At 33.9% G+C, this 13,754-nt stretch overlaps 1 long non-coding RNA gene across 1 annotated transcript; it reads right to left on the reverse strand.

Annotated features, from left to right (window-relative positions):
- Positions 1-302: 302 nt before the first annotated feature.
- On the reverse strand, positions 303-855 carry LOC110934898. Its single transcript, XR_002588711.2, has 3 exons — positions 794-855; positions 516-580; positions 303-411 (listed from the first exon to the last, which is right to left on the reverse strand). It is a non-coding gene; the product is annotated as an uncharacterized LOC110934898 (long non-coding RNA).
- Between the last annotated feature and the right edge of the window lie 12,899 nt (positions 856-13,754).

The raw sequence follows: 13,754 nt of genomic DNA on the forward strand, positions 1-13,754 counted from the left end.
CAGAAATTTGTAACATCCTTAAGAACAAGGGAACCAGAAGCAATCCTTGCACCTTCACCAATTTTAATATTCCCAATTCCCCCCAAGGTTACACCCTGTAAAAAACAACATTTACGCTCATAAGTGTATAGTTGAGATGGCTAACTTTACTGACCATGCAGATTAATTGATTAAATTAGCTACAAAATGAACTTACCTGCATTTGTGAAACTCTATCCCCAATAACGGCAGTTTCTCCAATAACCAAGCCCGTTCCATGATCCAATAATATCCCCTCCCCTCCCCGATTTTTTTTTGGCAGCCGTGAACACAAAAGAGAAACAGTTATTGGTAAAATCCAATAAAAATATAGTATTTATGTTAGGAAATCATTTTTGAAACAATACCTGGATGTATATCGACTCCAAATACCTAGACAGAAGTAGAAGTTTGTAAATAAAAAGCAACTTGCATTATATAAATTACAAAAATGTACTGTAAATAAGATAAATTGACCACATTTAAACAAATGTTACCTCGCTAACTCGACTTTGTAGTGCAAGAGCCAACACCTTGCGTCCTTGGTTCCACAATGCATGCGCTACTCGATGTGTTTGTAAAGAATGGTAACAATACAAAAGTATTATGAACTCAATAACTGCCATTTAATTTAGCAGTTCACGTCAAAGAAAATTCTAGAAGCCAATGACGAAGAAAAACAATTTGGTAACAATTTTCATGAAAGTAAACAAATCGACACAAATCTATAGAGATATACATATACATAAAAGAAGTTATATTCTAATTGAAATACCTTTAGGTATAAAAGAGCCGAGCAATAAGACAAGCATGAAGGATCTCTTTCTTTAAATGCCTGTAGAAGAACGTTAATTGAACAATAAAATTGTTATTCTACAAAAGCAACAACTAACTGAAAAGAGGGTGGGTTGTGGTGTTTGAGCGATAGGGGCCGAGGGTGAAACATCTTTAGTGGTACCAGCTGCTACTGTGGGTGCTGCGGGTTATGGATACATGTGGTGGAAGGTTTAGTTGTTTTCCTTGTTCTTTGTAGTTATCATAATAGCTCAGAAGAATATACGATCGATGATTATATTCCTAATATAAATTATACGACTCATTATGGACGAATTTTAGGAACTAACCTCAATTATATGACGAAATCTGAAATATATGCTTGTAAAATATCAAATCTCTGAGAAAATGTCACTCCAAATGCTTCGAAGGTGAACTGATGATGGTGAATGTGATTATGTATTTGAGTCGATGATGTAATTCTTTGTAACAGACGAACTGATGATCGTGAAGATTCAGATTCAGATTGGGGATATTTTTCGAATGTGAAAGATAATATTGGATTTAGTTAATTTTCTTATTGAAGTCCGATAATACGCGCTTGTTTTAAAAGTTGTTTGGGTATTTACAAAATTGTCCCCTGTTCACATTGGTTCTCGCGGTTCTCGCAATAAGGGTGGTTCTCGCATGAACCCTACCCTATATACATACACAAACACATATAGATACATACACATGCATATACGCACACACCCATACATACATACATACATACATAACATACATACATACATACATACATACATACATACATACATACATACATACATACATACATACATACATACATACATACATACATACATACATACATACATACATACATACATACATACATACATACATACATACATACATACATACATACATACATACATACATACATACATACATACATCATACATACATACATACATACATACATACATACATACATACATACATACATACATACATACATACATACATACATACATACATACATACATACATACATACATACATACATACATACATACATACATACATACATACATACATACATACATACATACATACATACATACATACATACATACATACATACATACATACATACATACATACATACATACATACATACATACATACATACATACATACATACATACACACACACACACGTACGTACGTAAGTACGTACATACATACATACATAAATACATACATACTACATACACACGTACATACATACATACATACATACATACATACATACATACATACATACATACATACATACATACATACATACATACATACATACATACATACATACATACATACATACATACATACATACATACATACATACATACATACATACATACATACATACATACATACATACATACATACATACATACATACATACATACATACATACATACATACATACATACATACATACATACATACATACATACATACATACATACATACATACATACATACATACATACATACATACATACATACATACATACATACATACATACATACATACATACATACATACATACATACATGCATACATGCATCATGCATGCATACATACATGCATACATACATGCATGCATGCATGCATACATGCATGCATGCATACATACATGCATACATACATGCATACATACATACATACATCCATCCATACATACATACATACATACATACATACATACATACATACATACATACATACATACATACATACATACATACATACATACATACATACATACATACATACATACATACATACATACATACATACATACATACATACATACATACATACATACATACATACATACATACATACATACATACATACATACATACATACATACATACATACATACATACATACATACATACATACATACATACATACATACATACATACATACATACATACATACATACATACATACATACATACATACATACATACATACATACATACATGCATACATACATACATGCATACATGCATGCATGCATGCATACATACATGCATACATACATGCATACATACATACATACATCCATCCATACATGCATACATACATACATACATACATACATACATCCATCCATACATACATACATACATCATACATACATACATACATACATACATACATACATACATACATACATACATACATACATACATACATACATACATACATACATACATACATACATACATACATACATACATACATACATACATACATACATACATACATACATACATACATACATACATACATACATACATACATACATACATACATACATACATACATACATACATACATACATACATACATACATACATACATACATACATACATACATACATACATACATACATACATACATACATACATACATACATACATACATACATACATACATACATACATACATACATACATACATACATACATACATACATACATACATACATACATACATACATACATACATACATACATACATACATACATACATACATACATACATACATACATACATACATACATACATACATACATACATACATACATACATACATACATACATACATACATACATACATACATACATACATACATACATACATACATACATACATACATACACACATACCCATATAGATACAAACGTGCATATACGTACACATACATACATACTGACATACACAAATACATATATATAAATACTCACGTTATACTCATATGCATACGTCCACGTAGTTACGTACATTTAATATTTAAAATAAGGATAATTATATAGGTTGTTTCTTACACATTTGTGACAAATCCTTAAATGTCATAGGAAATGTGTCACAACTTGCATTGGATTTAAGCATTTTGTCATAAATCCGTAGGCAATTGTATTGATACATGGATTGTTTCCTGCGCCTTTGTGACAATTTGCAATGGATTTAAGTATTTTGTCATAAATGTGTAGAAAATTGTATTGATACAAGGATATTTATCGGAAATATGTCACAAGTTGTGACGCAATTCGGACGGATAGTTTATCAATCTATATTTTGTCATAAATCCGTAGAAAATTGTATTGATACATGGATTGTTTCCTACGCCTTTATGACAATTTGCATTAGATTTAAGCATTTTGTCATAAATGCGTAGGAAATTGTATTGATACAAGAATATTTGTCAGAAATGTGTCACAAGTTGTGACGCAATCCCGACGGATGGTTTATTTTAATTAATAAATAAATATTTTGTCAGAATTGTGTAGGAAATGCTATCATTTTCCCTTATTTATTTTGCATATATTAATATTTATTCGGTAAACAATTATAATTAACCTTTTTTAGATTATTTGTGACAGATTTGTGACGCAACTGTCAATTAAATAGGGTTTTTTTATTTTTTGTCGGAAACTTGTCACAAGTTGTGACGGAATTCCGACGGATGGTTTAAGTTAATTAAAAAAATAAATATTTCATCATAAATGTGTAGGAAACGATATTATTTATGATAGATTTGTGACGCAACTGTCAATTAATTAGGGTTTTCTTATTATTCGTAACAAATTTGTAGGAAACGATAGTATTTTCCCTTATTTATTTTGCTTATATAAATATTTATTCGGTAACGAATAATAATTAACCTTTTGTAGGTTATTTCTGACAGATTTGTGACGCAACTGTCAATTAATTAGGGTTTTCTTGTTTTTCGTCATGGATGCATCGAAAATTTGTAACGAAATCATGAAATTTTTTTCTGTAGGAAATTCGTCATAAAGGTGTTGTAATCTGTGACGAAAAAAATTGTGTAAGAAATTTCTGTAGGAAATTGTCCCCTGTTCTAATAGTGGATCGAACATAATTGAAACATAATAAATAAGTGAAGTACAGAGCATGAAAAGTTATTAATAAAGGCTAAGCTAAACACATGTATGCAGGCACATGTGTCACAAAGTTATAAATCATGATTATGGACTATGTGATACTCTTTTACAGTGATGGACTTATGATTTATTTTTAGTGAGTGAGGCAAAGGGTAGGGGATTAGAGGTTTAAATGAACTTTAAAGGAGAGCTATCAAGATTTTTGCCTACAAATAACACTAAATATTATTTTAAGAGTCACCCTCACCCCCACATCTTTATTTAGGTCCGGCCCTGCTCACTCGATGTTTACCTACAAACATGATTCTATTTCTATACCTAGCTTCCATTATTTAATTTGTGGAGCAAAAATATCTTAACGTTTAACCTAAAAATAGTTTTGTAAAACTTGTTAAAAGAATACTGAGTTTTATTTCTTCATCAACCACGTGGGCAAAAATAGTTCGATACCTAAAAATCATGTTTTACTATTTGGAAGCGCTTCAATCAAATATCAGAATCCATTTTCCATGAAAACCAACTGTTTGTAGTACTGGGAGTATATATTTACATATATTACTTACTAACTAATCAGAACTGAGCTTGGAAGAAAGAGTTTTGTGTGCAGTGAATGTGATGTGGCCTCACATTGTTTGATAATCTCACAGTACTGATAATAATATCTCTTAGTCTTAAAGTTGTCTGGTGGACCTGGAGCTTTTAATGTTATTGATGGATCAAATTGCAAATTAAATTAAGTTGTCGTGAATTGTAGTGTTGATCACTCGGATCCATCTTTAAATTAAGCTATAGTTAGAGAAAGGTTTTGGATGCTTAATTAGTTTAAAGAGGTGTTATTGGTTGTTATTCGATTAACACTTATAGATCAATGGATGACAATGTATCTCCCAAAAGTTTTGTTGCTATTAGTTTCGACAAAAAGCAGCAAATAGTTTTGTTGCTATTATTTTCGACAATTCACGACAAATATTTTCAACAAAACTAAGTTGTCGTGAACTCTAGTGTTGATCACTCGGATCCATCTTTAAAAGTTTTGTTGCTATTATAATAAAGACAGTTAAGTGGTTCTTTTTCTAGCTTTTTTCAAGTTGTTAGGAGGGAGATAAGCTTTGTTGTTTAGAAAAAAATAATGTTGTTTATCAAATTGTTTTAGTTTATGTGTAATTTGATTAGTTATTATTTTAAATAAGTACATTACTTTTGGTTGCTTTATGTTTCTATGAAAGTCATCTGATGTTTCCGGCTATCATCTTAGTATCTTTGGTATTATATATCTTTTGAATTTAATGACATTTTGTCTCTTTCTCCTCCATTCCCTATCTTGTACTGTCATGCTCTCGGGCCCCAAAGGACTTATGGGTCATGCTCTCTGACCCCAAAAGAACACATGTCACGACTCTTGTGATCGAAAGACGATCACAAGTACGAATTGTAGGCGAGACGAGACGTCTCAAAGCATTCATTCTAACAATTCTCAAAAGGTTTCTCGTCTCTATGCATTCATTCTAACAATTCTCAAAAGGTTACAACGTAATAACAATACATATATATTATACACACATGAAAAACTATGTGTTTCTATCGACAGAGAAAATATTAGTAAAAACAATAAGGAAGCAGTCACCTTACTGTATCGGTTAAAAAACACAATGGTTGTGTTAAATTCATGTTTTTCTTTCAATATAGCTAGCTAACACAGAAAAAACATATTTAGATAAAGACGAGCTTTTGAAAATTAAAATTCTTGAAAGTTAAAATTCTCAACTGATAAAAATTAAAAGGCACATACGTGGTTATAACTTTATAAGATAATATATGTGTGTAGATAGGTGTTGTATTAAAGGGCGGATTCAAGTGTTGTATTAAAGGGCGGATCAAAAATTTACTAATTCAAACTAATATATTACTATTTAGATTTGTGAAATTATGACTTTAATTACATAATATCAAAGAAATTTGCCAGTGAATGGTGGATTTTCTGTATTTTATTTGTAAGAATGCAGTGTTAAAACGGAATCAAGAAGGAGGTTTAATTTGGTGAGGTGATTTAATTTACGACCGATTTATGTTAAGAAAAATGTTTTATTTTTCGTTAAAGTTTAATAATAAAATTCAACATTCTTTAAATATTTAACAAAACTTTACTAATTTTTAATAAGGTATCTAAATTATCAAACATAAACGATAAATTACAAACCGACAAAGATCATACTGATAGGGGAAGCTTCAAATGAAAACCACTAGTTATTGTGAAAACTCCAAAACTAATTAAAAAAGCCAAAAAAACATACAAAAAGTTTTAAAAAAAATTTTTTTTTTTGCAATCAAAATTTCGCAGGTTTTTTAATATAAAAAAAAAAATTTCAAAAAAAAAAAAAAAAATTTTTTTTTTTGTGTAGTGCACATGTGTAATACTGCACATATGTATGTGTACTACACATGTGTATTATTACACATGTGCACTACACAAATTTTTTTTTTTTTTTTTTTTGAAAAAAAGTTTTTTTTTATATATAAAAACTAGCGATTTTTATAAAAAAAAATTGAAAAAAAAAAAATTTTGTGTGTTTTTTAGGCTTTTTTTAGTTAGTTTTCGAGTTTTCACAATAATAGTAGTTTTCATTTAAACCATCCCCTATATTGATATACAACGTAAAAAACATAAGCTATATCATACAGCTAAATAATTGAAAAAAACGAAGAAGACTAATACACAAGTAAATTATAGTCTCTATTACCCCAAAAGATTCATACTTTTGCCGTATTGCGACCAACGTTTAAATTGGCAAATTTATAATTCTTTTGCGATTAATTTATGATGGCCTTAAAATTTTATTTTTACCTTTTTTTTCACAGTTTACATAGGGATTGCGATTAGTATTTAAACGGTTGCAAATTTTCGACTCGTTTGCGTCTGCATTTTTAATTTTTTTTAATGTATTCATTTTTTCCCGGCAACTACATTTAAACATTCGAAAAGTTTACGTCTGATTTGCAACTATGTTTCTTTAGCATATTTTTCATAAATTTGTGACCGGTTTGCGAGTGCAATTGAACAGTTGCAAAATTAACAACCATGTTTTCTTTATATTTTACGGTGATTCTTTTCGCAACGTGCATCAGGTTTGCAACAATGTTTAGTTTTATTTTAGTTAAATACGGGAGCATGCGTTACACTGTAGATAGTTGCCAGGGTTTAAGTATCGCCATTACTTTGTTCGAGACGTGTTAATGGATATTCTCAGAGGAGCAGGGATCTCAGCAAAGAAAGAGGCACCGATTAATTTTCTTACAGACCCGTCGGAGGGGAGATCCACCCTACGTCCGGCTGACGTGCTAGTTTTTGGTTGGGAGGGCGGGAAACATGCTTGTGTCGATCTCACAGGTGTATCCCCCCTAGCCGGGTTCCGGGAAAATGGATTTGTGACTGGGCAAGCGGTACTGAAAGCAGAGTCGAAGAAGGTGGAAAAGCACGCGAAAGCTTACGAGGATAATCAGCATGCCTTTGTCCCCCTGGCGTTTGACACGTTCGGCTCATTGGCGTCAGAGGCAGTTCAGTTCTTGTCTAGAGTTCAGCGTGCGGTCCACAGCAACTTTTCGACACCTCAGGGGCGAGACTTTGTTTTTAGTAGATTAGGGTTTTCTACTCAAAAAGGGATGGCGACGCAGTTTGTTGGTCGTCTAACTGCTATCCTTATGTAATTTGCCCTGATTATTAGAATGAAAATCTAGTTACTTCTAAAAATATAAAATCATTTATCTATGATCGTTTTGCAACCAAATGAAACAATCATAAATTTTGCCCCTAGAGTGGTGGAGGTCCTACATTTTGCGATTAGAATAATTTCTGTCGCAAATCAATTGGTAAATTTATGATCTTTTCGTTTTTGGTCGCAAATGCCCAGTTTACTACCGTTATTTGACCAAAATATCAAAGTTGTTCTAAACCCTAATTAACATTTATCGTTGCAATGTTTCTGTGTAGTGTTGTTCGTTAAAGATAAAAATTAGGGTTTTACAGTCTTATACTCTGTTATAAGAATGTGTCTCACACTCGTCGTGAATTACTCATTTCTCGTCGGATTCGTGGGTATACTTGTGAATGGTTATTGGTTAATTATGTGGTTGAAAATAACCTATTTCAGTGTCCATTTTGATTCTATTCTCACTAGTCACCTCTAAAATTACCCTATATATTAAAAATACAATGAATTGAACAGGAATCTCAATACTGACATCATCAAATTATAAGCAAACAGTATTGGGTACAGATACGGCTACTGGTATCAAATTTACTAAACCGGGTGTATTTTCGGTACCGGTTCGGCACCGGTTTTACCCTCAAATACCGCTGCTGTACCAGTACCGACCGGTACCAAACCATACCAGGTGTATTTGGTACCGGTACCCACTTTTGGGGATTTCGATAACGGTGTTTTCGGTACCGGTTGATACCGAGCTCATCAAATCCTGTAGCAACGTATCAATGCAAGTAAATGCACCGTTTAGATTACTTTTCATACACACAGTAAGTAAACTGTATTTCGTTTGAATTTGAATTAATTGTAGCATGTAAAATTAAATTGGATATTTAGATTATTGATGAGTAAATCGTATCAAATCCTGTAATCAAACCGGTATTGTATCGGTACCAAAGTTACTATACCAAATCATTTTCGGTACCAAGTTGGTACCCACCTTTTGGCGTTTTCAGAATCATTACTGTCGGTTCGACATCGGTCTAGCACCATATCTGTATTTATTGATTTTTACCTTCAAATACCATACCGTATTGTACCGAGCATTTCCGGTGCCGATACATAATTTCGATGATTTTCCGGATCGGTACTTTCGGTGTCGTTACCGACACCGAGCTCATCCATATTTTAACATGTTAGCACCCGTAATAACTGAATTAAAAACAACTGAATTTCCAACGTGTAGGACGTGTGGGTCCTATTATTATATATTAGGTTATTTAAAATCACTTTTTTGGACGGAGTGACTATCCTTACCACGTCATTTTTATTTATGTTTTGATATTCGGTATCTGCTTGCCGTTGCTAACATGCGTTTTACAGACATTGGGTCCCTGCCGCAACGCACGGGCGAAAAATCAACTAGTTTTCTTAAAATATCAAATACTTAACTACATTTCTAGCTATTTGGTAATTTCAAGTTTTCAACAATTTCAACTTAGTGTCATAATATTTAAGATTAAATATAGCATATTACAGTGTTCAGAAAATATATAGTATACTACAACTTTCAATTTTGATGCGGAAAAACGGGTTTTGGTAATTGGGCAGGTATCAACTAAAAGTAACACCATACCCATTCTAAACCTAAAAAAAAAAAACTAACACTAATCATATGCACAGCCTAAATGTTTCAAGTTTCCATTAAGTATTTATCTCATTTTATTTACCTAGTAAAAGAATACATTATCAGTATCTAAACCAAAAAAGAAGTATTATGAGTGGCGTGTTATTAATTTTTAGCTAGGTAAGTACTTACCAGTACCTCAAATGCCAACAATTTCCCTGGGTGACAATTAATAGCATCTGTAGTGGCAGCCCAGGACCATCTTTATTTCAATAAGTTACAACCAATCATCCCCCAAATCATTACTGAATAGCTCCATCTCAACATCAATATTCAAGACCTATCTATGTCATTATGTATAAAATTGGTCGGCTAAACCAAATTCAAATCTTGTCGTAGCTAAAACCATATTCATTTTCCCTAGGTGAAATAACAATGCATAGTGAAGAGGTACTGTCTAGAACCCGATCCGAGTAAATAAACTATTACATTCGACCCGCTAAAATGCAGTTCATAACATCCCCACAAATTCAAGTAAAAATCTATTATAGTGACGTGACAGAACATGTACAGTCATGACAAATGGAATGTTCTATATCAGCCAATAGAAAGAGAGATGTCACAATCAAAACGGCTATGCACACCAATGGGGACCACACCACGTTATAGTGACATCAACCCTAAATTTCTCCTTATAAATAGTCAACGTAAAAGACATATCAAGATATGCTATTATAGGCTCTCTCACTCGATACTTTACACGTATACTTTTTCAATGAGGTACTTGTTCTCACGCAAGAGGGTAGTCGCGGGAGGACCCCTCGTCATGTGGTGAGGCTCGCGGAATTTTTTTTGTAGTGAGTACATCGGAGAAGAATTCAATTATTATTTCCTCTGGTTAGTGAGAAAAGTTACAATATCAAATGGTTGTACGGTTGATTTCAAATGGGTGGTTTGGAGGAGATCTAAAGTCTAAGAACTAAGAGTTTACATAGTTTATTTAAATTAGGATTTTAGAAGGATTATATTTACTAGTTTAAAAGTTTCTTGATATGCAAGTAGTTTAACTATAAAAGTGTTCTAGGGTTAATTAATTGTCTTTCATTCATTGTAATTCTCCTTTGATTAATAAAAAGAATCGAACAAGTTGTTTGTGTTTTCGAGGTAGGACAAGTCATACTCCAAAGAATGCATGGGATACACTAACCTTATTGTTCCCAAAAAGAAACGACACAAAACTTCAACTTATCGAAAACGAGGTTATGTCGGTTAGCCAAGTTAACCAGAAGGACGTGACAATACCACAATATTTTCACAAACTGAAACATTGTACCGAGAGACTGGAAGCCTTGATCAAAAAGAAAGGATTATTGATTCACGAATAAAGCAGATAATCATACACGGGATAAGACAAGAATTCCAAAGTCTCGTTGCAGCCGTGCAAATGTGGCCAACACATTCATTTATACACGCCATGAAGATTTGACTAAGCAGTTTTCTACTATCATAGTTGTAGGTCCCTAAATCGGAGGATCGATTTTCACTACCAAATCCTTGTTTATAACAAACAAAGTTAAGTGTGCGGAATCCACTTAACTAGGCCAATCAAACATAGAACACAATAACACACAATGGTTAACCAAAGAAACACAATCTTTTGATTAACTGGATGAGATATCTCAAACTGATACAAACACAGTTTACAAGCTTGAAGGGTATTCTCTTATCTCTGAAACTAAACTGTGACAAATCTGTGCCTTATATAGCAGCTGGGCCAATCACCTTGACGAAACACAGTTGGGCCGACGAAACAGAAGTTAGCCCAAGATTAAGCCCAACAGTCAACGAATCACATGTGATTCGTTGACCGCTTTGACGAAACAGAAACAACTAAGACCATGTCTGTTTCGTCGACATGTATTCGACGAAACAGAGTGTTTCGCCAAAGGCTGCAATTTGTTGACTGTTTCTGCATAACAGATTGCAGAAACAGAAGGCACAAACACAACAAACAAATGACAGATATACCCTTAATCATGCAACATGCATAGTTTTACGACCAATACATAAAACGGAGAGACAAACAAGTCAGACACAAGCGGATAGGAGGATATCCGACTTGGTCGACTGCGAAATACAGACTCGATAATCAATAAAGACCGTACAAAATACAACATTACATATAAGACTAGTGACAGACACAAAAAGTGCATCAACAAACTCCCCCTTGTCTGTTACTCGTCTTCGGTCTTCATTTCGTTCTTCTTCAGTGACGTTCGGACCAGGAACTGCCCGAATGGATTCCCCTGTAATAGCAGTAGCAAGCAACGCGCTGAAACTTCAGTGCCTGGTGTGCATCCTTGTCTTCATAAAAGATGTCGTGCCGGTACAACTTGGCGATGTCGGATGCAGACATATTCACCAGCCACATCGGATCCAATATCCTGAAGTTCTTATCATCTTTGAAAACAATAACTGCCTCATGCGTGTCTGAATCATAGCACCATAAGCGCATATCACCAAGAAAATCCTGCTGCATCAGCATTAACGAAATCTTCTCAACCACTCTTGCCGGCTCGTACACAAGCTTGTATCTTCCGGTGTTGGTTTCCGGATCAAGAGTGAACTTGATCTGCTGATGCCTGGGGAACTGAGGTTTGTATGACTTGTCTTTCCACCCCGATTTCTTGTTCATCTTAATCAATCGCTCAAACAACGTCGCACCATCATATTTTGAGCGATTGATGAGATTTATCTTTGTCAAAGCAGCCACATTATAAAATGGCAAAGATAAGATACTCAGCAGCGACCTGAAATACTGGATCCCGAAATCCCTCTTGATCGCAACACAATGAATTTCCTTAACAAACATCCAACACAGGATTCGCCCACTTGGCTTAGCCTTTTCTAGCTGTAATAAATCAACTTGTGTAGCCTCTGGAACTGGCTTTGAAACCTTTGACAAGAAACGTTGACGCCACGCATCGAACGCATCTGTGGCATTCTCTGAAGAATCACGGTTTTTCAGATGTTCATTAATATCTTCAACGTTGTCTTTCAGCTAGTCTTCATCGAATGGAGCAAATTCGGTACCATCCTGTCTAACATATGACGATTTCTTCACATCACCCTCGAAGACAATCTCATCAATGTTTTCAACATTCATAGACTCCGGCTCACTTGGCATCTTTTCAACCTCATCATCATTTATGTCTCGCATCGCCTTCAATGTGATCAACTGTTGAGGCGTGAGATCTTCAACTATCTTACCCTCTTCAAGTGATTCTCCGGTGACTGGATGCACAACCTGTAAAGCCAAATCAGCAGAACTAGGGACAGAGGATGTACCAGCTAACGCTTCACGTAGTTGTTCTTCACCAACAGTTCCGATGGATGTTCCTTGAGATGACCCTAGTGCTGATGGCTGATAGACGATTACAGCAGATGAAGTACCGGCTGGGGGTTGCTGTGGTGTAGCAGCTGAATCAGGATTCCCTTGATCCTCAAGATCTTTATCCATTTTCTGCAGAATTTCTTGCTGCTTACACCTATCCTCCCACAAGGTAGCAACTCGTTTACGGAGAAAATCGAAGTTAGCACTCATCTTCCTGGCCCCTTCAAGTATTGTGGTATTTCGCGAG

Source organism: Helianthus annuus, chromosome 4 (assembly GCF_002127325.2).
Source record: "Helianthus annuus cultivar XRQ/B chromosome 4, HanXRQr2.0-SUNRISE, whole genome shotgun sequence".
Lineage (NCBI taxonomy): Eukaryota > Viridiplantae > Streptophyta > Magnoliopsida > Asterales > Asteraceae > Helianthus > Helianthus annuus.